We start from the raw sequence: 25,592 nt of genomic DNA, 5'->3' as shown, positions 1-25,592 counted from the left end.
ACCAAATCAATAAACCTGAATTAAATAGACTCAAATGCTTTCAGAGTTCGAATTATATTTGAAAAATCTAACCATTGAGACTAACTTCAGCTCAGTCAATGCAAACACCCCTTTGGCACTTGTCCCTTCCTGTTCACTCCCACCTGAACTGGATCCCCTTAGGTGTCTGCAACCGAGCACCTTCAGCAGCGAAAGAACTATGGACACAATATAAAATAAGAAGGTAAATTCCCCTCATTCCTACCATGGAAAGGGAAGCACAGCTAAAATTTAAGGACAACTGCAGGAGCGAGCACTTTGTTTCACATCTTCTCAAGTTTCTGATTGGTTACTACGGTTTAAACGTCAGCAGCTGCTGATACCTGATCATTTTTCCAGATGCACTGAAAGCCCATGTCCTCTTGGCTTACTGCACATGTGCCTCCTCTTCAAGTCAGATAAGTCAAGCTGTTCTCTGAAGCTGCACCGTAGGCAATGTTTAGGACAGTCCGGCACTGAATTCTTCTCTCTAGAAAGAAGAACAAGAAAACTCAGAATCCTATTGAACAAAAATGTATTTAAATAAATGCTCCCGTGATCCATCCGAAACATCCCATTAGCACATCCTGATGTTACTTGGCACATTTAAATTCAGCAGAAAAAAATCCAACATTGAGTATGCACTTTCAAAGAGAAGCTAGGAGTAGAAAAAGACCTCAACACATTTAGTACATCCTTTCTTAGCACAGGCATACACTCTATAATCCTTTTACGGTACAATTTTATTCTAAATTAAGCAAGCAGCTCCAGTAAAACAGCTCACAGCTTTCCATATTACAAAATTACATCATTCAGGATTGGATTAGATTTTAAAGTAACATACTTCAAGATAATCTATTAATGATTTTTTACACTTAATTTTATACTTAAACTCCAAGTTATTTGTTTTCCTAACTGTAAGCAAATTTTAGGAGAACCATTAGTTATTACAGTCCTACCTGCAAACATTGTTTTCCTTAAATCCTTCTCATCGCAGACACAACAAAGCTACTACAACACTGAAGAAGGGATTGAGTAATACCAGCACAACTGTCTTGCCAGAATTAAAGACTTCAGACAACAAAAGCTAGCTGGCCTTGCAAAACCGTAGGCACCATCTGCTTCATGTTATGCACCACATGCGACTCAGCTGGTCTCAAGACCACTCCCAAAGTCTGGGAAATTCAGCGTATTGTTTGTTTTTTGCAGAAGTAGGAGTAAGCATCACATATTCCCCTCCCATGTCAAAACTGTGTACTTAGGTTTAACCCAAGATTACATTTCAGAATTAGTTAAAAAAATACGTAGGAAATGCAATCATGAGATCTGTAACAACAATCCTGAGTAAGAAAGAAGGTGCCACCAGCACTCTGGTATAGGAGAGATATAGGAGATAGCGATGACTATCAGCCAGAGCTGTTTATTTTCTAGGGGTCCCTCCCACAGAGCAATTCACCCCACGCTCTTCATAACCTTTTCTGCTATCTCTTATTCTCACACATTCAATTACTGGCAGTCATGTATTCCGAAACAGTCACTTTCAATGGTAACATCAGAGAAAATCTCAAAAGGACAGTGGCGAACTCATCATTACAATTATAAATACAACTTAAGAGAATAACAGTTCCACTGCGTTACAGGAAACAGACATGAAAATTTTTGTATTTGAGAAAAACAGTTCTGAGTTACAGAAGCTGAATAATTTCCATTGAATACACCTTGAAAACTACTGACCAAGGAGTACCAAAAACAAGTCCTGCAAAACAAATTCCCAGCACTGACAGCTCTACTTGGCACACATTCGTTGGTCTTTCACCAACACCACTAAGTCTTGTCACCACTGTCATTTCATTTTAGGGCTGTATTAGTTGGTTCCTTATCTTCTCTCATTTGCCACGAAAAACGAGAAAATTCCACATTCCCAGTAAGAGAAAGCTTGTGAAGTCAAGGTTAGGATCCATTCAGGCAATTGAAAGGAGGAGGATGATATAGCAATAATACTTGTGCACAAGAAAGTACCACTTTGCAAGCACCATTGCCCTGTACAAGCCCAGTATTCACCATTTATTTACAGAATAATTTCCAGGTCAATCACCTTCCTGAAGGCAATATGTCAATATTGTCAATGACAGACACACAACTGTAGTAAATCTGTTCATCCGTTTACAGCCCTCCACCATCAGCAGCAGAAGGTAATTCTACCAGTGCACCAAAGCCTCTTGCTGTGGTTTCATATCACGTTATTTAAGCAAATGGCAATGCTCTTCACAGAGGACTTCTCCCATCTTACTCAACGGTTTGCAGAGAAAAATCAAATCCCCCAGTCGGAGAAGTCAGCAGAGCTATGCTGTACACTACCTCAAGCTGAAACAACTGGTCATCAATACCAGCATTATTCTAGCAGGAGCTGGTGCCCAAGTAGTTCTACAAAAGCACCCAGTCAGCAACTCACTGGCACCAGTACAGCGGCCACATGGACATGTCCTTAGGGCGAGATGGGGACACAACACAAGCAAGAGTGAAATGTGGCATCCAAATTCCATAGAAGTGCAGACGTTTGACCACACCAAAGCACATGAACATTTATACACCTTGCTACAGGTCCTATCAAACACCTAGCAAAAACCCTTCTAGAAATAGCAAACACACCCCATAGATATGGAGTTGGAGTTGAATTCCTAATTAGCACACTGCTGAGAATGTTTATTAAGCAGTTAATAACTTCTTCCAACAGAGGCAAGGAGGTATACTTTAAGATAAAAACAAGAGTAAATATACATATGTTCTAACAGATTTATTAGACAAACTTTTTAATATATTAAAAATGTAAATATTTGCCTTTGTTCACAAGAAAATTACATGGTGGTTCTATTAAATTAATGAAAAAAAGAGTCCCCAAAGCCAGTAATTACAATTTCTACAAGTGTTTTAAGACAGGAATGGTGCATGTAAACACACCAAGGTTTATTTTCTTGCTTAAAAAAAACAAACATTAAGTAGACACTACAGATGAAACAATAATACAGACTTGAGAGAATCAAAGCCACACAAAACTGGAAAGATTGTATTTGATTCCATTATAGTTTTAAACACAATTCACATACATAGAAAACAGCACATAAGATTGGAGAGATGTTTGTAAAAAAAAAAAAAAAAAAAAAGAGACTGTAGATGCCTGAAGTTGGCAGAATGCCATTGGAATAAGTTAATGAGTTTCACATGAAAAAATACAGCCATCTAAGTACAGATTTTAAAACACCATTTGATAACTGCTAGCAAAGGTAGGAATTGTCTGTACCCTAGACCAGGGACTGGTGGGGCTAAAGGACTTATACCACCAGATGAGTTTAGCTCTTCCTGCGCTTTCATTTACCACCCCCTTTTAACACTTGCTTTCCAGGTTCAACCTGAAAGATTTTATGCATCTATCAGCCAATACAGAAAAAAAGCACAGTGTATCGCAGACTTAAGCTCTTAAGAATGCATAAATGCACTTACCCACTTGGTAAAAACTTAATGCGAATAGAACGAATACAAAAACCAATCATACATAATACAGAAATCACACAAACTGGGAACAGGGTTACAAAACATACCTGCTGATTGGATTTTTTTCCACTTTAACATAATCATCGTGGACCCAAGGAATCTAGTATTTCTCATCCTAACAAAATACCAGCAGAATTCTGAGTGTTTGGATTCAAACACTGACCCGTGAAGATGGATTTTGTTTAAAGAACTGAACAAACAAAACATTATTTGCTTCAAAATTCTTCTACTTGTGGTGAAAACCGAGCTGTCCTGAAATCAATAGCATTGTTTGCAACAGAGCTAGAATTTCATTTCCTGCACCTAACTCGAGATCTGTTAAAGACGCTGCTAACCACTATAACACGGTTTTGCACTCTCACGATCACATCTATAGTTCAAAATAAAATGTGCAAAATAAATACTTACAGGGAAGGCTGCATAAGCAGCATGAAAGTAGCAGCTGTGGCTGATTTCTTCAGAGAGTAAACTTCGTCCCCAGCCTGGCTGCTGTGCCTGGATTAATGCTGTTCCTGTACCATACTCAGGCCTTGAAGCCTTGGGAAGTTCCTATCCCAACTCAGCAAGGTGGGAGGGTTTGTTATTTTAACTGTTGGCTGATAACAGCTTATCAGAAAGTTTTCAAAGGTTAAACTCAACACGTTTGCATGGCAAAAGTGCAAAGAAAGCACGAGGAAAGTGTTGAATTAGTATTCCCTCTCCTGCAAGGGCCAGAACTCTCTCTTATATCCCGACCCACACCGCAGGCCAGCAAAGAAAGTTAAACCGAAAGTCCTGTTTGGAGAAATCGTAACTGAAAACATCTTTGGAAGCCAATAAGAAAGCAACAAAAGCGCTTCTTTTCAAAGGAGGAGCTTGCTTTGCCTGCTACATTCCCACTGTCTGCCACACAGAGTAGAAAAGCTAACCCCAAACCTTTAAGTTTAGTCCTTAAATACCAGGTAATTTTATTACTGCTGCCAAATTTATCACTGACACCACAGCTCCACGACAACTCACTGGAAAACAAAACCAAAATAAAATCTTCAATTTAGGGCCTGCTATGATTTTTTTTTTTATTTCTATCCCAAGCATGCTCCTGAAGCATAAAGGGCTGATGCAACTTTAAACCAGAAAAAAAAAAAAAAAAAAAGAGTTACAGACTCATTACTAATTTATCCTGGCTGAAGCTGCATACCAGCAGCTGCTGCCTCTCTCAATTAACAGCAAATATTGAACAGTATTGTCATTTAACGGTGTTTACTGCCTGCTGCCCTGTCCGCTGTCACATTTTCAAAGTGTTCTGCCACAATTTGAAGTATCAACATTAATAAACAGAGCTTAGTTTAACCCCTTAGGTATCAGCAGAGTTCATAGCAGAAGTGCTTTACTCACTTCACACATTCATTAGGTGTTTGGCAACAGCTGAAGCCCAAAGATGTAAGGTGTCACCAGAACAGTACTTGTAATTCAGCGGCCCACAGGGTGCTTGGCTTGCGCAGAGGTCTGAGCACAAGTGTGAAAAATTATGGGACTACCTCCAGCAGAGCAGCTCTCTTCATAAATGAATGCCAAAAAGATGGAACAAAAGAGGATAAAAAGGAGGAGACCACACATTCAGCCTCTTTTGCTGAAGATTTTAAAACAAAACAAAAAAAAAAAAAAAGAAAAAAACAAATCAAGATACAGCTGTTCTGTGGGGAGATCTGACTGACGCTGTGATTCCTGATGACGCCATCTCTGCACAGGGAAGTGAAAAGAGCCCATATTTGCACCCTGCCTTCCTACCCTCCCGCGTGCCCACAGCCATGCTGCCTTTTGGACAGGCTGGTTTTAGAGCAAATGATTCTACAAACAATGCCATCAGAGCAAGTAACTGGAAACGACGCATTTCTCCCAGGATGCCTCCACAGGTACTTGAGTGGCCTACTTGCTCTGTGGTGTCAAGTTTGCTGGAAGCCACTTACGTACAAAGGACTGTACATATTTTATATTTTATTTACACGATGTGCTCCCAGCAAATCAGCAGGCAGTAGCATCTCAGAGGCTTTGCTATGAGCTTACTGCCAACTGGGTCAGGGCCAACATGTAGATACCAGCGACCTAGAGAAGAGAGGGGATGCTGAGCCGGCCGAATTAAACTGCAAGGTGCACACTGGCAATTTAGATACTACATGAAAATATCAAGTAGCTTCTGTATGGAATTCATTACATCAGCAATTAGAATAACACTATTCCAGCTGATACTGAAATTGGAAGAATTCGCTTATTTCTGAGGTACTGGACCCCTGTACTAGGCCTTCTGCAGAGGCAACTGCCTTATAAGCATGGGAGCTCCAAGGAACGATGCTCTGGGGGACATGTCAAACATGGAAGGGAATGGCTTTGCAAACTGGGCATGTAAAAGTAGTCTTGGGATCTGGCCAGGACTTTCTGAGCCTCTGCAAGCATACTCTTCTTGGTTTAGCTCATTTGGCTACAAGTCCCCTCCATCTGTATCAAGTGCAACTCTAATAGCCAGTCTGGTTTGTTCGGAGGACTCATTCCCTCTCAGTTCCTCCACCACCTTTGGGCCGATAGTGTCTGAGGTCTTCAGATATATTAGGTGAGATGACTAATACCTGCCATCTGTTCATTGTTACCTTCTCTCTCTCCTCTCCTGAGGAGGAGTCATCAGTAAAGTGCTTTTTCTACTTGATCTATTTTAGGAGCGTGGGCTTTTAGCATCCATGCAGCACTATTTTAAGCTAAAAAAGTTAAACCAAAGAAGTAGACCGTGCTCTTGCAGGGAAGACTGAGCATTTGCAACATCCCTTACGTCCTGTGAAAGTCTCTGACTAGGCTCAGAAACAGCCCTCTCTTCTGCAAAAGTTATCTTTGCTTCCAGCATGCCCAAGACACAGAACCACTGCCCAAGTTTCACTCCAGGCTTCAGGCCACAGAAGAGCCTGCAGATAAGAAGCAGGCCTTTGAAGGTACTTGACTGCTGTCCCACAGAAACCAAGCCAGTCACCACAGCTTACAGAGTCAGTGGGTAATACGCTGCAGCGTCGTGTTACCTGGTTTGAGGAATAAGGAGCTCCTACCCAATTACACCACCTCGGTACAGACCACTGAAAACAAAAAAAGGTAAAAATAGCCAAGGCCAGGTCTCTGCCCATCAGACTGGGATGAAATCTTCCAGCTCACAGGGAATATTAAGCATTACTTATACCGACAGCTGCTACCCATAAGCTATGGTTAAGGAAAAAACAAACTGGACGCACAAAATAAAGATGGCCTGGAAGGGAAAGGCACCAATGGAGGATAATTTTGCTGTATTTCTTGCAGGAGCCGTGTCAAAGTGCAAAGAAAAAAAAAATCGTCACATTGTAGGAGGCTGAAAGACTTGAGATGGAGCAGTGAGGAGTCCCTGGTCCCATAAATGTTTAATTTGAGCAAAGCAGCAGATTCCTAGTAAGCATAGTTCTGCTGCTGCTGAACTGCACACTCCTGCTTTGATTTCTAAATGACACAAAGTGAAAACATAAGTATAAAAATAAAATAGGAGAAAACGAACAGGGAGATTTTTATACCTGGCACTACAGAGGCAGCATGCACAAGCCACCAACCCACTCAGCCCTCTCCCTTCACTACTGCACAAGTGCTAGCAACATACACCGAGCTCTGAAGTAGGTACCTCAATTTCACAGCTTTGACAGTTCAACACAACGCTGGGGATAACAACACCTGAGAACAAGAGCTATTGCACTGCATCTTAGAAAACAGCAAGTGCTGCAAACCTCTGATTAAAGGCAGCATGTTGCCTGCTAAGAAAACCGTGAAACTATAGAACCGGAGAATGAAGATGCATGTGGAAATACGGAAGAAAATGAATCCACGGGGCCCTGGGAGCAGAAAAGGGACCCACCTGGAACTGTTCCTCTTGCAACACTTCCCCTAAAAGAAGCACTGATTTTCTCTCTGTGCCACTCGCCTTGCAAATAAAACCCATCAACAAAGATCATCCATCATTTCCTTGAGTTATTCCCATCCCACTCTAAACAGGAAGCTCAGACTGGTTAAATAAATTTGTGAGGGAAGAGAGGTTGCTAATTAGTGTTTCTTCCTGCCTAAAATGCAAGATCCTAAAAAAATCAATGCATTCCATGACCCCTATGAGGTCTCCACGTCCATTTTTCTTCCCTTTCCTGCTCTTTACCTCCTGACTATCACCTGATCACCATTATCTGCTTCTTTCCCTTCCACATTCAGAGAGGAGACTACTTCCTTTCCCTATTTATGTCTTTCTCACCTCAAACTTAATTCTTTTTCCTGCTCCTATGCCCACTTGCCGATATTCATACAACCACCTCCCTCTCCTCTGCCACCTTTGCCAGCGTATCTAGTCTTCCTTCTTGTCTCCAATCCTAAGGAGAAATGTGGCTTCACTAAAATCAAAGGCAAATGTTCAATTAGACCCAGATTTCACCCCAGCAGCATAACCATGAATTATGTCACTTCTCCCAAGCCACCTGTCCCTAAGTACTGCATGGACAAGCACTGAATAAGAGCAGGAAAGCCCCTTGCTTGGCTTTCCTCACTCCCAGTATGAACACTATTCGTCCACTTCTGGAAGTCCTCCACACAACAAATGTAGGTCATCAATGAGTATAGGTTTTGTCTTTTAAAAGTATGAACAGATTTAAACACATATATACTAGTATTCTCATATTTTGCCTTCTCCTCAAGGTTGGGAGTATATTTTAGGAAGTGACTGTGAGTTTCGGAGGCAGCTCCAACAAGTAGTTTTCTTCTCTCCTGAGGTAGTAGAAAAGAAGATGAAGAAACAGAAAGCCACAGCACAGCTTCAATTAACCTACAAGGACACAATTAAATGTTGCAAGTACACCCACACCAGAAACCTCTTTTTCACTGCAATTAGCTGCTGGTAACCAACTTGCAAAGCCAAGACAGCACCTTGGGCTCTTCTACATGCACCTTAGGTAGGAACGCATTACCACTGGTAAAGCAGGACCTCAGTTCTCACCACTGGAAAGCTGAAAATTCAGAGCAGCCAAGAGCTGATGTCACATGGCATTTCTCCTTGCAGAACAGCAACCTTTGCAGGCCTCTGGAGAAAGAGACCAAATCCAATACTAAAAAGAGAGATGACAACCAAAATGCTCGTGTGCCACATTACTCAAATGACAGAAAACATTAAATATTTAAATTGACACATTACAACATGATTCTACTGTAATTGCATCTCTTGTGACATAATCATGCTGTTTTTTCTTATGAGAAACCCTTTCTTACTCTGAATACAAGATAGACGGTATTGAGTAAGTGAAACAGTTGTCATCAACCAGTGTTTGGTAAGATACGGGACTTTGCCCTCATACAAAGGCTGTAGAAGGGAGAACACTCCAAGGAAGCAGTTCACGGACAGAGTCACAGAACACCTCCAGGAGACTCAGCCTTAGTCATACTTTGTGACATTCAACTACAGGGAGGATCCCTCCTTACTAGGATCAAGGTGATCATGGTTACTCCCCAGATCAGGACCCTCTGCCGCGGAAGAAAGGACAGATACATTAAGGAGTCCCAGCCGTAGCTATGCAAACCCTTGTGCAGTGTTTCTTGGGCAACCAGTAAAGCTACAACCACAGTTATATTCTACATCTTTATTTCTTACTGACGAGCCAAAATGAAGCCTCCCTACACCTCCAGCTGACAATAGCAGCAGTAACTCCGTTCTTCCAGGACAGAACCGGCTGTAAATATTGGCTGGAAACATGTATTCCCGCTGGGGACTGGTAACTGTCTTTAATTGTTGGCAGCAGTTGGGGGCCAGGGGAGGCTCTCTTGTGCCAAACAGCAGACAAAACAAACCAAACAAAAAAATGACTGCATCGTGCATATATGGCAATACCTGAGTCTATATAACCTTGAAGGGGCCACTAAGTTTGTGTTTAGGCTGAACAAAATAGGCTGAAAGCAAGAAAATATTTTAGAAAAGCTATACTCTACTACAGCTACTTAAAAGCAAAATGACTGAAAAGGTGCTCTGTCCTTTATGTCACAGATTCAAGGGTGAGGAACTACTGCATATGGTTATGTGACCAAAAGGTCAGAGGTGAATCGCAGGCCTGCAGACCTGGGCATGGACAGTGACCCTAGTCAAGATTTTTCTATCAGTTTTAGAGGACTGGTAAAGTTCACTCCATAAATACAACCCCAGCTTGCTAGGAATGTATTTCTGACTGAGCACCGTTAATAAAATACACACTACAAACAGAAAATACAGGTTAAACAATGCTCTGTGTGTGTGTGTCAAGTCCAGCCACATCAACCTAAACTGTCTGACAATTTTCCCCATTTTCTTCAATCAGAAAGTGTTCAGGAGTTTAAGCTTTTCATAAGAAATTCTTCACACAAGCTGATCAAGATACATTTTTTGGAAAAAAAAAAAATTAAAGTTCTATTGCAGGACATTTTTTCTTCCCCTACTGGGTTGCAGACCTGAAGGTCAAAGCTACATGCTGACATGGATTTGTTGACCAAGAAAATAGTAAAAGGAGCATCTGGAAAGAAGGCTGGAAGACAACTCGGTACACCTTGTGAAGACTCCAACGAGCTTTCTTCAACAGCAGATTTCTGGCTGGGATATAAATACGAAATAGTTCTTGAGAAACTGTCCTGTTCATCTGCTGAGGAACTGCTAGCCATTGTATAGGAAGACGACAAGCTGAATTTATAACCTGGTAAACTTTAAGGCTGAAGAGATGGAGGTCAATAGCAGGCAGTCTTTGATATCAAGGTCTTCACTACTGTAGCTTCAGTACATATTCTCTTGCTCCAGGCAATTACTTGATCTCACATGATTCCCAGAAAGACCAAATTCTACTTCAGAGGTTGAACAAAGCTCAAGAAACATTTTCTCTGAAAAAACATCTTGGAAACATGAAGCAATCAGAATGATGCCGCTTTTTTCTCCTGCTGAGTGCCCAAGGTAAAAAAGGTAATCAAGCTAAGGGCACAAAATAAGACTTTGAGTGTAGATAGCTAGTGCCTAATACAGGTATGATTTTTCTAGGTTGGCTTTTGTGAATATAATCATCTGAGATGACATGAAGGACAATTTTCTTTAGCACATTAGAAGAGCTTGCTGAGCAGAAAAGAACACTTAATGCCTCCCCTTTGGGTTTGCCTTGTATCTTCCTCTGTACAAGAAACAGGTTGATCAAACTTCTTCCTTCCCACATGCTTCCTTGGGAGGCATTACAGAAATAGCCTCATTGCTCTGAATAGTTCCAAAGCAAATGTGTTGTAAGGATAACGAATCTCAGCTACATGGGAACAGATGTATTTTAATCTGAGAACCACAGAAACTAACTCTGATGTTGAAAAGAGTAGACCAGGGAGAGCGAGAGAAGGGGTTGTATCTCTTCCCAAGTGTGAGAACAGCTTCTCATGCTCCAGACAGAGCTGGTCTGGACCAGAACATCACAACTGGTGATGTTCAGAATGAGGAAGCACAGGCAGGGGAAGTCTGTTCACAAGGCACTCCAATACCTCCTGCAAGCCTAAACACACTGCTGCATCTTCTTGTTCTGGTGAGAGCACGACAGATAATCCCTAAGATGGGCTAAGGGTAGGACAGCACAAGCTCAGGACTATTAGATTCAAAAGCCAGTTGTCAAAGTGAATCACCAAACAATGGAAAGAGGTGCTGTGGTTTCTGAAGATGGCAGCTGGGTTCCTCAACCTTTTTTGTGTGGGTTCTGACACACCAACAGTCTGCCTGGTTAAAAGACAAGAGCTAGCCACAATTCCCCATGATTATCCATTTTTTCAAATTCATAGCTTCAAATATCAGCCAAAGTGCTGACAGGAGAATCAAGATACACCACTATCAGAAATTATTGCTGAAGATAAATCCTCAAGCACAATGCTGAGTTCCTTGCAAAGAAGAGCAGAGCAGAATAGCTCTTCCTTTACCAAAGAGCCCCATTTATCCCTACAGCTAGTCTATTGATTGTCAACTTGGACTAGACGGCTAACAGCCAAGAAGCATAATGGTTACTGGTCACAGCTACTGAGCAAACAGCCTTCGCACATGCAGTTGCATAAGGGCCTGTTGACTAATACCTGGCCTTCTACATCACACGCTTTCATTCTTCCCAGTTGTCCTGTTACACCTGCACTTCAAAAAGAGACTAGAAATCCTGCTTACTGAGTAACCAGCAAGTCACCACAGGTTGTTGGGTGAGAGGTATCTTTGACCTTCTCATTGCAAGCCCACCTTTCAGGCTCCTGGTCCTTAAAAATGCTGCTCAGAAACATTACTTCTACTGCAGTATCACAATCAAATACCTCAAGACACAACAGGAGAAAAATATAATACCTTAGGAAAAGGATGTGAGAAAGGTACATTAAAAAAGTACTTGAAGTCAGTACTCCAAACATTTAAGTATCAGATCGACAGTGAAAGGGGCTTAGTAGAGTTTCTTAGCTGCTGTACTTTCCCTGCTCCCAGCATCAGGGGAAGCAAAGCCATCAGATGATGGCAGGTCTCCTGTGTAGCCAGCGTAGCCCAATTTGGTGGTACCAGACTGGAGAGAAATGACTTGTAATGGCTCAAGCATCAGGCTTTATAACAGATAAGAACCCGTTCCTGACAAACGCACAGGTCAAAGAAAAATCACATATTCCTTTGACCTGCATGTCTTACTGCAAATACTCATTCAGTTTGCCTCCCCCCCCCCCTTTTTTTTTTTTTAAGCACCAGGAAGAGTGAAAATCATTCCTAATCCACTTACATGCTTTGGCAACATTAGCCTATTTTCTATTTTCACTGGTTACTGCTACTCACTCTTCTCCCATTCTAACCCCTGGTACATTTGTGTACTCTCCCCTCTCACTAGCAAGAGTGAGAGCTGACACTTCCCTCAGCCTTTTTTCCCCTCTTGTCGAAACCTTATTTCCACTGCTCTAATAGTTTTTGACTTAACTGGGACAAGGAAAATTATTCAGGGCTTCTCTGTCCTAGCAGTCAGGCTATTCTGTATTAACCATCCAGAGCACTGAAAAATCACATTGAAGCCCCAGGCAACCATTCTAACATTCCCTTAAATTCATGGTTTAATAGAATTGCCCATTTTTACTGGACATGTCTATAGCCATATGTATATATATGTACTTTTTGCATAAAAATCCTTCAGCGTTAATAAGATTCAGAAAATTCTCTCCACTGCTACACATAGCAAAGTTCAATTAACAGCATTCATTCCAAGAGGTCCCAATAAGCTAAATGTCTATCCAACCTTAAAACATGGCTACTGCTTTGGCAAGATGTTTTTTCTCCCATCCTTTTAAGGAATATGCAGAAGCATTTATAATACTTAAGAACAGAAGTCTTAGTAAATATTACGCACTAATATATCATAGAATATCCACTAGTTTAAGCGTGTGGCTGAAAGGCCTGACTTTCAAAAGCTGACTACACTGCCACTCCCTCAGCTTGTTTTCATCTAGGCTATCACATCCAGCCACCCAAAAACACCCCAAAAAATTTTTAAGTAGGCAGAGTATACTCTTCTCAAACTCTGACCTTAATTTTTTATCATCCAATGTCCAATATCAACACCATTGCAGCAACATTTATTTTTAAGGGATGCAAAGCGTTGCTGTACAACCCCATTTTTTCACAGCAATGTAATTAAGAATTTAGTTCAACTCATCTATAGCAGTAGCAGTTTTCAAACTACAACAGGTGTACCTCTGAAGATATGAGCTCTTTTCAGAGAAAACCAAAATGAAAACCTGCAAAGGCATAAAGACATCCTAAACTCCGTTACAGAGCCTTGCCATTTCTGGTGCAGAAACAACAAAGTGAAGCTTTCTTTTCTATCCTGCGTGAAAGCAAACCCCTTGCATTTTTCAGATGGCACTTCCCATAAACTGCCAGTCATATTAAATGCAAGAGAGAGTGTGCTAGATAAATGCATCATAACTTTCTAGAGAAACGCATCCAGAAAAGCCTTTTCTTTGAGCCACATTACCTAAGTTTTGAAATTCTTATCAGGCAAAAATCTGGGCTGGTTTCAATTCGCTGGAGTCTATACCTGGAACAATCAACCATAATTCGAGCTTACCAGATATTTATGTTGTTCAGGTTCTCAGTGTACAACACTCCCTCATCCGTAAGCAAGGAACTAAGCACCAGCTCATTTTGCCATCTCCACTTTGCCCATCCTGACGCTGGAAACAGAGCACTGGCTGAAGGCTGATATCGGTACAGGGCAGAGCAAATAAAGATACCAGTATAATCACTTTTTAGATAAGTCAGCCAGTGCAAGCACAGCTGCCTAGAAAATATACAGTGGAGAAGAAAGAATGTACCAAAGCTTAAGTAGATAGGAGTTCTGTTAGACCTGAAATTACAGACTGAGAATACAATATCCTCTGCTACCACCGTACCATTTTCTCGAGCTGTAATATTCAGCATCCCCTTAACTGCCAGGAGAAAACAGCCAATTTAAAAGCACACAGCTCAGTTCCTCAAATACAACAGAAACGCTACAAAGTAGCGGCACACCTGCTATCAGTTTTTGGGTGTTTAACTACACACACTCGTTTTTCACTTCAGAAGTTACAGCTTCAACGGGCAATGCAAATGCACAATCTATTTGATGCCACTGCAACAGCACAGGTACAGAACAACGCTCTCAGGTACCTGCCAGCAGCAGGCTCCAGTTTCTGTGCAGATCCCTGCTGTGAGCTAATGAAACAGTGCCCAGCACCAGGAGTTGTCACACTCACCATCTCTTCTACAAGACCCCTTCGGGAGAAGGATTTCCCAGCCCTTACTGCGATAAAGACCAGCTCAGCACAACTTAAACACAGCAGAGGACTGGAAACTGAAGCTCTCCCCAGCCTCCCCTGCCATTAGCAAACTCACAGTAAAACACATCCATACAGCCATTCCATCTGCAAGTGGGTTTGGGTGGTGGTTTGTTGGGTTTTTTTGGTTGGTTGGTTGGTTTTTGGTTGTTTTTTTTTTTTTTTACTTTATTTTGGGTTGGTTTTTTTTAATCTCAGCGGTACTGTGTCTAGTAGTGTTTACAGTAGACACCATTTCTCTGCACTTTCACCAAGAATTACGATCCTCTCACAAAAAGGTGCACAACTGGATTTTCAAAGGTATATACACAGTGTTAAAGTCTGAAACGGTGAGGGTGACAGAGCACTGGAACAGGCTGCCCAGGGAGGTTGTGGAGTCCCCTTCCCTGGAGATTTTCAAGACCCGCCTGGATGCAGTCCTGAGTAATGTGCTCTGGGCAATCCTGCTTTAGCAGGGGAGTGGGGCTGGATGATCTCTAGAGGTCCCTTCCAACTCTGATAATTCTGTGATTCTGTGAAACACTACAGTTTACAGCAAACCTTTTTTTGATCCATGTGTGTATATCACTGGCAGGGCTATACCCAAGAGCCCAGTGCTCCCGGTTTCAGCCAGCCCTGTTCCAGCTTGGCACAGTTGGTTTTCTGGCTGGTGCAAGCAGATTCGAGGTGAAGCACAGTACAAAGCTCACCAAAAGCTGCATGGCACCCGCTCACAGCCACCACCTCAAAACCTCTGCGCTTTAAAGACAGAAACAAAAACTTGAAACCAAGTAACACGTTAGTAGACGAAATAGCAGCTGAGGTTGCCTGCGCTTGCCTTCACAGGCTGAGACTTTAATTGGAGCATAGTGGAGAGCATTAATAACAATTTTAGAAAGACCAATATCAACTTCATTTATTTTTACAAAGCCTTTCTCTGCCCTCATCTCCACTGACTACACATGTCAGAGAAAGGTCAAAATAGTTTAATTTTCTTCTGCACTGGACAAAGAGGCATGAAGAACAGCCAGTAAATTTAGCTTATTTCATTTTCACTGGGGCTTAAGGAAGAACAGAAATAATTTATTATCATCAAATTGACTCTCGCATAACCTGGCTGCTTTTATCAAGGTTGCGTAAATTAAAAAGATAAAACCTGAACTCCACTTTGAGTTGATGCATCTTTTTAATCTCAAGCAAAGACAGTGTTTAGATTTCAAGGAAAAACAATCTGTGGTAACAGACATCAGAACACAAGTGTTGAGCACCTTTGCAAACACAGCTATTTCAAAATAACAGATAATGTAATGCTCATGTACCAGAGAATGGAGACCAAGCCAGGTGCTAAATGAACTAAGTAAAAAGTTTACCACCGACCTTATCAGTAATACTAAACTTCTCCTTTTCTTGGGAGCACTGAGCAAATGTTATTTTAATAGGAATGTAATTCTGTTTCAAGATGGCAAGTACAACGTGCTTGAGAAACAATATCTTATTTGATAGGCAACACACAGACAAGTAATGCTACCTGGCAAATTTACAGTGAATTGAATGCTGCACCTCCTTCCTACTAATCAGTATCTAATCACTACACATGATCATAACTTGATCAAACATTTTTAAACACATCCACACAATGCTTAAAGGTAGGAAAAACATACCTTAAAAATAGAATTTTTTTACTCAGAAATGCTGGACAAAACACCACAGGAATCTGAAGCAATACCTCCTTTTCCCCTCCGATGTGATAGAAGTTTTTTACAGTTTATTCCCTTAAGTAAATGGCTGCTTAATGTGCTCTGCCTACCAAAACTGATTTACTTAACAGCGGATCTTAATAAAAGAGAGGCATGCTGAGGCTTTCAGTCTGGATACTTATTCTCTAACTAAACTGGGCTGCGGACTCCTCCTGGCACAGTGAGGTCCTAGATCAGGTATTCCTGAAGTTTTGTTCATGGAAAGTTAATTACAGTGCAGCGGCTGTGTAAAACAGCTCTAAGAACAGCAAGCCTCAGGCTGATGTTGATAGTACAGCCTCCTTTGCCATTAAATGAATCCTACTAGTCCCCAGTGGTAATATTTCACATCCAGTTGAAGCAAAACAAATGGTTCCCAACACAGCAAATGGAACATCCAAAAAAGCCTGCAAACATCTAGCAACCCAGCTGTCAAATCCACTGCTGTAACACTGACAACAGCTATAAACTCAATGTGGGGATGAATCCGATGGATCTTCCTCTAGGAAACTTGGAGCGTCTCAGGCTGCTTACGCTATGTGTACCACAATTGAGTTGCATCTGTTGTGCTTTCAGTTTATAACGTGAAACCCTCAAGGTCTCCAGGAAAAAAAGATATAACCCCGTGACTAGCTGGACTTCTTCAAGCATCTCTAGAGATGGCTGGAAGAGCTCCCCTGAGCAGAAGGGGATGAGCAATGGCCTGAAGACAGTATCAGTAAGAGCAAAGGAGTATCCATAAGTTTATGTTCTCCTCCACAGCTCTGGTCTCTCGTGGCCTGGATAGCTCCCAAAATGGTCTCAGCCATCCAGCACTGCAAAAATTCCCTCTCCCAAAGAAAGTAAGGATGGCAACTGATTCTGGCTGGGCAGCATCATCCAGTTTGTGAGTCTTTGCCCAAGATTCAAAATGTCCAAATTTAGCCAAGATTCAGGTTCAACTGGTAGCAATTTTTGCTCCCAATGAGAAGGGAATTTAATCCAGAAACACTGAGGCATTTTGAAGTCACATACGGCCACAAGTGATGATATATCAGGGACAGAGAGGCAAGGGAGAAGCTAACAGGAACCCCTACACCTATCCAAGCTCTTACACTTCGGACAGAAGCCTGCTACAGTCAAATCCACATGAAAAAGGGACATAAACCCAGAGCCTCAGCAAAACCCAGTGGTTATCCAATACCTGACTGCATGCATGCTGGAAGACAGTCTTACAGTACCTGCGTGGGCAGGCAGATAACATGCCCTATTCCCTGCCCAGAGCTTCCTAGTGAGCACAAATGCTTGAAGTGTCCTGTTCCTCCCCCCGCCCTGTAAGCTGCAAACCTCCTCTTCAAGGAGACAGCAACGTGTTACCATTACTCAGCCACCCTTTGGCTGCAGCAGCTGCTGGAGAAGCACAGCTCGCAGACCTCCAGTCCTAAAGCCCTATCTGCGGCCACCAGCTGTCCTTACAGGCAGTCAAGCAGGAATGAACCGCAGCCACCTCCTGCTCTAGTAACAGCTCTGAACGCAGTGTGCTCCGGTGCTCCCATGGGAGGCCAGAGATGCACTTCCTCCGGTGCCCTGTCCTGCAGGAGGGATGCAGAGCCAGCACCAGATCCAGCTTGCAGGCCATCTGGCAAACCACGATGCCGCCTCTGATCAAGAGGAGGCTTTGAGCCAAGAATCAGTACCAACTGTTTTACTGGAAACATCTCTAAATATTTTCCAGCTACCATTGAAAATATAGCCTCTAACAAGGCTGGAACAGCTACTACCTCCAGTGGAGGTCTCTCTCTATAACTGCATACCAGGAGAAGGCCCTGTGTGACAAAATCCGCTGGCATTGTGATAGCAGCTAAGAAATCATGTTTCGGGCTGGACTGGCCACTGAAACAAAGGACAGATGCTCTCTCTCCCACCCCTCTCTCCAAGCAGAGGAGGGACAGAGAGAAAGAGACGAGTTTAGAAAAAACTAAACTACTTTAATGAAATATTAATAATAAAATAAAAAGAAAATAATGAAATATATACAAAACCGTATCAAGGTCCCAGGATGACGATCACGTCACTGGCTGGCACTGGGCAAGTCCCAGACTGGACTCAGCAATGGATGGGAGCTGGATTCAGGAACGCACAGATCAGGATCAAAGGCAGACAAACAGACAGAGTCTTCCTTGGATGCTGGCCACTGAAGAAAGAGGGCTGACCCTTTGATCCCTCAGCTTTTATACTGAGCATGATGCAGATGGGATGGAATACCCCGTTGGTCAGTTTTGGGTCACCTGTCCTCTCCGCTCCTCCCTGCGGGTGCAATCCCTCTACACTCTTCCGCTTCCGACCCTCCAACGGGGCAAATAAAGTTAGCTGCCTTGGGTGTTACAGCAATAAGTATAAGCAAGAGCCTCTCTGCGTACCATGCCTTGGCAGAAATTCGAAACAATCAGGTCTTACCAGTCTCTGGAAGCGAACAGTGTCTGAAAAATATGCTGTTAATTTCAGAGGGTTCAGTTAGTTAGGAGAGGCTTAACTGAAAAGTAAACTTACTGAACAGAAACTGGGTTCCGTTTTACCTCAAACCAGAACATTACCGAGTCAACAATATGCAAGAAATAGGAGCACGTACTCAGAGCAGACAATATCAGGAATGCCAGCACTGCCTGATATTTACTTACTGACTCATACGGAGGAAGACGCATCCATTTAGACTTACTGACCAGTATGTGAACAGGTAACAGAAGAGCTTATGAAATCACTGGGAGCTCAGCTCTTCCTGACCTCAGAGAACAAAGAAGCCTTACAGCAGCAAAATATCCCCTTCTCATTCTCCCTCTTTCTTTATCCTGTTGCACAATCTTTCTCCACAGATTAACGCTGCTCTTTTCACAAGATGTGAAAGCAGAAGAAAGAGGAGAGAGCAAAAGGAAGAAGAGGTATTTCTGTTCATCCACATCAACAAAAAAGCACAGACTACACCAGAATAAACATTTCCAAGTGAGGCTCCCTAGTTTTCAAGATTTTTTTTGGAAAAAGGGTTCACAGATAACGTCTTTACCTTCAAAACATACTTCATCCACATGTGAACAGCATGTGGTATAACTATGGACTTCTGCAATCACCCAAACATTACAAGAACTTTTTAATATTGGAGATTATTATACAGATAGCTATTTGTGCAGAATTCATAGATTGCACTTAAAATACCCTTCCCTCAAAAAACAACTGAAGACGATTATACAAATATGTAGCCATTCACAGCCTCTTTACATACAAGGAACATGGAATGTAGAAGAAACTGGCACTCCAATATTTACAAGCATGTTTTGAATGTTGAGACTGCAAACACAGTACAGCTAAAAATCGTTATTTTTTCCATATACATGGAAAACAGTCAACTAACTTACAGATCTTGGAAAGCATCCTACTTATGCATAGCATTAGATTAGCTTCCACATAATTAGGTAGAAAGTGTGAAATATCAATAGCAAGTTCCTACGTAAAGTCCTCCAGGAGTTCTCAGTGTCTATCTAGGTACTACAAAAGAAATTCAAAATCCAGTTGTCCCAGCTGACAAAAAAAAAAAAAAAAAAAAAAGATACTCAGTTGACCTCAGTTTGTAATTTTGAGCATTTCAGTACTACTTTTCCCCACATATAGGTATAAGGAACACCCAGGGCAACACAATTACAATTAATGAAAAATTAATCGGAAACAAAGCTACTGATTCAGGAACACAGACCCAGTACTGCCTTACACTTTCATCCAGGACTAATTTTCCATAAAGAAATCCCATGGCTGCAATGTAATATAAATTAAGTTACTCATATATGTTCCCAAAACATTCCACAGCTCATCCTACTGAACCCGAATAGCAGACTTGCAAAACACAGGCAACTAGTCAACACAAGAGAACCTTTCAGAACTTTTTGGGGGGGTTCAGTTTTCCATCCTTTTATGCAGAATCATGCAGATTATACCAAATAGCACAAATGAATGTGAGCAGTATTTCCAACTACAAGCCCTTTCCTCCTCGAGCAGTAAAGCCCCCTGACACTGCATCCCCTCCTATATCGGTCCAGTACTACACACATAAGCTCATCAACACTACCACATATACAAATATTTAAGAAACTCACATGGATAATGAGACACAGCTCCAAATCTGCAAAAACACAGGAAAACCAAGTTCAGCATAGGCTGAATTTCTACCAAGCCTTTTTCCTCACTCAAAAGTATTTGTGCACAAGAGGCTTGTGATTCCAGTGCTGGACATTTTAGAACAATTTCTGTGCAGAGAGAATGACAATTGACAACCACCTAAACCAATTTTTCACCACTTACACTCCACTGTTAGCTTTGAGGTCATAGGTGCTAGGTTGTTCATACCAAAAATAGAAAATTTATCAATAAAGTAACCAACAGAAAATTTATTAGCCTAATTAAAAATCAGAATTAATGCTGCTAAGCAAACTTAGGCTTACATAGGCTCATGGCTTCCTTTTATGTTATTTATTAAAGTGACAGTAAAGGCTAAACCAAGATATTTTAAACCTTAACTGTGTGCCTCAGAAATCCTGGGTTTATTTCAATGTTGAATGGAGGACTTACATGACATTTCCCATTCTGATTTCTGTTATTAATGGATTTTAAAACAATACTGTACCATCACTGCCAACAGCCCTCAGGAGCTGAGTACAAAAATAATATAAAAGATATCAAAAACTCTACAAAATATAATTTTGATTTAATTTCATTCAAACATTATGTTCCTTACTTTGGGGAAATTAATTTACCATCTTTGATAGCAAGCACTCTTCTTCAGCTACTCTGAACACTGATAATATCATTTGAGGTACGACTGGAAGAGAACTTGAAAATGCCTTACTTAATCCGATACATTCACCAAACTAAACAAAAGTTTGTCTCACAAACTTCACTTTTTCATCCTGCAAATAAAACACCTACATTTCCTCCACTCACCAAAAAATATCCATATTCCCAATGGTTCACCTCTTTCACTAAGCACTCTAGCTTTTTCAAGAGCTTCCAAATTAAAGATAATTAATTGGTATAGTGGAAAATTTTACCTACTTCCTACATTTTTCTCCCAACGATAAAATACATGTTTTCACAAGCATGCTTCCATGGGCTGTGCCAGCCCAGAAAGGCAGTTGCACACTAAGCTGAAATGAGGACAAATCTGCCTGTGGGAAGACTGATGGTAAAGGCCCAAGACACCAGGCAGCTCATCTGTCACATACAAAACCTACTCACCTTCAAGACATGTTAGTTTCCAGGAGAAAAGCGTGAAAAGGCTCATTTTGGAAGATGTAATGGTCCATCAGTTTTTGTCCTTAACTCTCTTTGCTCTTCCTCTCAGAAACTGGTATTCTGTAGATATAAAGAGAACTTCAATTTAAAATACAGCTCTCAGATAAAGATACTACATTACATCAGCATTACATTTTTCCTGCTTTTTACCAGGCACACTGAAAGGTCACCTGATGGGTCCACTCACTGAATTACTACGTTGCCTTATCTCAAAGGCGGCGGTAAGGGCTTCTTTCTTTACCCCTGCGACCCTCAGAGCTTACACCCTTACTATCTATATTACAGTAGCATATTGAGAGTTTATCCTAAAAGTTGGGAATAGGGAAGTGACTTAAAGTCATACCAGTGCCAGAACTGAGAATTACACTGTGTTATCAAGAGTCTCTTTTCACCTTGTCTGCTACATTTTACATACTGACATATATTTACTACACTTAAGTTTATCTCAAAAGCAAGAACACTGAACTTTGCTGCTGAATTTTGCCAAGGTCCCCTCAATAACAGATTAGCTTCCTTAACCTCATTAGAGACACTTGGTTCCGACTGTGCAGCACAACCAGGGCACTTCTTAGCCTGCTTGGGGTTCTGAGGAGTTTGATACATATTTGGAAAATAAGGCTGAAAAGGCAAAGGAAAAGCACTGGGATTACAAATGAGCAAATGCCACATTAAAAACAAATTCCCTAGGAGGCCCATTTTGCAGCCAAAATAATTAGATCACTAGCAAGAATCATCCCAAGTAGATAAATGGTGTGTTACGAGATTAACCAAGGTCATGTTCTCTTAGAGCCAGCTTTTCGAAAAGATTCCTCCCCTGAAAACTTAACCCTAGGGCTCCATCCAAATTAAGAAATTCATTGTTGATGTACAGCAGTACAAATTGAATCAAAGCATGCTATAGTCTGTCAAGTGCTGACTGCCCAAGGAATGGCCACATGCCTTCTAAGTAAGAGAAATCCGCACTTGAGAGCCACCTAGACTGTGACTGCTGCTGCTGGATGTTCAGAGATAACTGCCAACTCATTAAAATCCAACATTAAAAGTTTATTAAATATGCAAACATTAATGGAATTGGACTAGCAGCTACTTAGGCAGATAAAATTTCAACACAGCACATCCTACAGTTCTTGTTATCAATATTCTGTCCTTTTGGAAGCGCCCATGAAAGAGTCACAACACTACTCAAAGCGGTGAAACCCTCCATCTCTTTTAGATCACTCAGGTCACACTCAAGGTTCCCACTAGCCAGGAAGTCTAGGAAAACACAGCTACTTCCCAGTAATTACAGCTCAGTATATATTATCCATTTGCAATTTCACACTCGACTGCTTGTGATGCATAGTCTCCCCAGGATTCCCCCTTTCCCCCTTTGGCCATATCTGCAGGACAAGTCCCACACCTCTCTGCAGGCTCACAGGTATACAGGTTTGCATATATCCCAAACTCACAGCTCTCATCAACTCGCTGCTGGAATTTGAAAGAACTACAAAGAGAGGAGTAGAGTGTCATACAGACAATATAAAGAACATCAGCCACTGAAAAGCAACTCTCCTGTAATTTCAGGTAACTTCATGCACGCACGAGTGTTTAGAGCTCTGCTTGGAACCACTCATTCTCAGCCATCTAAAAACGAGCGTCAGAGTCCTCCATGCAAACAGTAATCTCAGTATATTTTGCTCCACAAAACGCAGTTTCATTCCTGGATGACTCTGCAAAGTCCCAGTGCTTGGTGATTATCTCAACAAACCTCCAGGTTTTCACTGTAGGGTGACATCAGACTTGGCAGTGTTCTTCACTAATACTATCAGCATAATCCGAGCTAGCCCGGGGGGAAAGGAGGACAAGGAATCTCTCTCATCACACAAAGCGTAAACAAGGTCCTAGGAGTCTAATGCACCTCCAAGTGACTCTGGCAATAGTTTTGCTCTCTCAGTAGTAGCTTCAAAGAACATCTCGTAGATTTAATCCTCTGATTATGCAAAAAAAAAAAAAAAAAAAAAAAAAAACCACCCACAGGTGTGGTATAGCATCTCTGCCTTGGAGATGTGAGGTTTCAGAAAAAGGATTGAAATGAAATTTTAGGGAGCAACCTAGAAAAAGCATGGCTCACTGGGAAAGAAGAGAAATCAAGGAATATGAAGTACTGCGACCTTCAAAGAAAACACTGAACTCACTGAGCACAAAGAGGGGAAACTGGCCATTTGGCAGAACAGGTTCTTTACTACTGTCTTCCCAGGTACTGATGACAGTCGCATACTGGAGAAGAGTGGGCTGTTGTAAACATCAAGAACTACCCAGCACCCAGCCTGTGCAATGCAAAACAAATTTGAAGTTAGGCTTTTCTTTCAGTCCTGCAACCATATGGGCCTCCCACAAAACAGACAGAAGGTTCCAGGATGCCTTGGCCAGGAGGAAATCAACAAAATTACCCATCCATCATCTGATGCAACACGAGGCATCACGTGTTGCAGAAATTTGAGTAGCAGCCAATTTGGGGTCAGACAGACAACGGAATCCCACTCCTTGAACCAGGAAGGCCAGGCTTAGATTTAGATTTTTCAAAAGAGAACTGACAGTTCCTGTTGGAAATGAAGGTAAAGGGATCAACTTCAAGGTAATCCAGTTTCTGAAGAGGACACTGACCAAATCTCATACTCAAGAGTCTGGGGAACGATCTTTGCTTGCTTTGCTTTCCTGTGTTCAGAACCACAGGAAAGCAGCCAGCGTACCCGCAAGCTCAAGGCACCGGTCCCATGATCAACTGTTCCCTGGCAAAGCAAAGGAAAAACCGTACAAATTACTTCATCTCTTAGGGACATCATGACTCCTCTTTCTGTTGCAACTTGTACATTCTGTCCCTAGACACAGGCGAAAAAATGACTCTGCAAACATTTCCTATGGCTCTGAGAGCTAGAAGGCTTCCATACAGGTATCTCCTCAGTCAACTGCCTATCTGGTCATCTTATTGAGCTCCTGAACCTGACCGCGTTCATCACAAGAACACATCAAACCAGCTAACCAGCACCAGTACTTCCTCCCATTACAGGCAGGCAGGTAAATCAAAGCTACAGGACATTGTACCTTGAGGAATGAACATAAATAACCCATTAAAAGAGTGCTCTACTTGTAACTGAACCAGGAAAGTAAAAGTACTCTGTGTCAGCTATATGACATACTAACCTTCACTTCAGAAGATACGAAGAGAGACAAATCCTCCCAGCAGTCCTATGACTAAAGTGACTTTTAAACATTCTCGTTCCCAAAGGGGTGTCCTAGTGCCACCAAGCAACACCGCATTCAGGTTGCTATAAGGAAAACAGGTAGAAAACAAATGATATTAAGGGAAACTCAGAAGTCAATCTGCTGCCTGCTGAGGTCCATGGCACCACCAGCATGAGACGCCAGCACTATGTTTTCTCCACCTCCACCAACATTCATGTGCTTGGCTGATCTAAAGCTAGCAGTAGCGCTGGATAGAAATTGCTCTTCAAGGGATGCCTAAGTGGTCCAGAAATATGGAGGGATACAATTGAGAGGAAGCTTCATCCCCTTTAGCACTAAGCTGTCCTGCCACAGACCAAAGGCCAAAACTGTAGTGGCCATAGCACCAGGCACCAAACAAGACAGTGAGAATGCAACCTGACGAGATAGGCTGGCACAGTGATCTGGAGCTCCGGATGTCAGGGGCATTGACCTTTACCTATGAGTCATAGGGCAAATCCATTGAGCTAAGATAGGAACAGCCATAGCTCACAAGTCTCTGAAAGGTAGACAGGGTGTTTCCTGGAAACATTAACAAAGCAACGGCATAAAACGCATGTTTTCTCACCAACTTGCTGCTGGATGACCCCGCTAACACCCGTCTGCAGAAGACAGGATCCTCTCTGACAGAACCCCCTCCAACAGCTGACCTAGCACAGTGACACCAAAGCTGACATTGCTACACTCTGAGGTTAGACAGGCTGACCACCTTCTCCCGGAGGGAACTCCAAAAATAGCACACACTAACTCAATGGAGTCTATGCTTGAATAAACCACAGGCAGAGGTCTTTGTTCACAGCTCCCACCACAGCAGTATGCTCACTCAGTAGACGGATGCATGGAGAAATGTAGGCCACACATGCAGAGAAA

The 25,592-nt window shown here is 42.0% G+C and overlaps 1 long non-coding RNA gene across 1 annotated transcript; it reads right to left on the bottom strand.

Moving 5' to 3' along the window:
• Positions 1–389: 389 nt before the first annotated feature.
• Positions 390–24,715, bottom strand: LOC309674842. The gene is made up of 3 exons (XR_014269429.1): positions 24,642–24,715; positions 21,405–21,521; positions 390–508 (listed from the first exon to the last, which is right to left on the bottom strand). It is a non-coding gene; the product is annotated as an uncharacterized lncRNA (long non-coding RNA).
• Positions 24,716–25,592: the final 877 nt, after the last annotated feature.

The sequence above is a fragment of the Vanellus vanellus genome, assembly GCF_965231255.1.
Source record: "Vanellus vanellus genome assembly, chromosome: 8".
In the NCBI taxonomy this organism is placed as follows: domain Eukaryota; kingdom Metazoa; phylum Chordata; class Aves; order Charadriiformes; family Charadriidae; genus Vanellus; species Vanellus vanellus.
The sequence above is the reverse complement of the archived record's forward strand: the minus strand, read 5'-3'. Positions and strand labels throughout refer to the sequence as shown.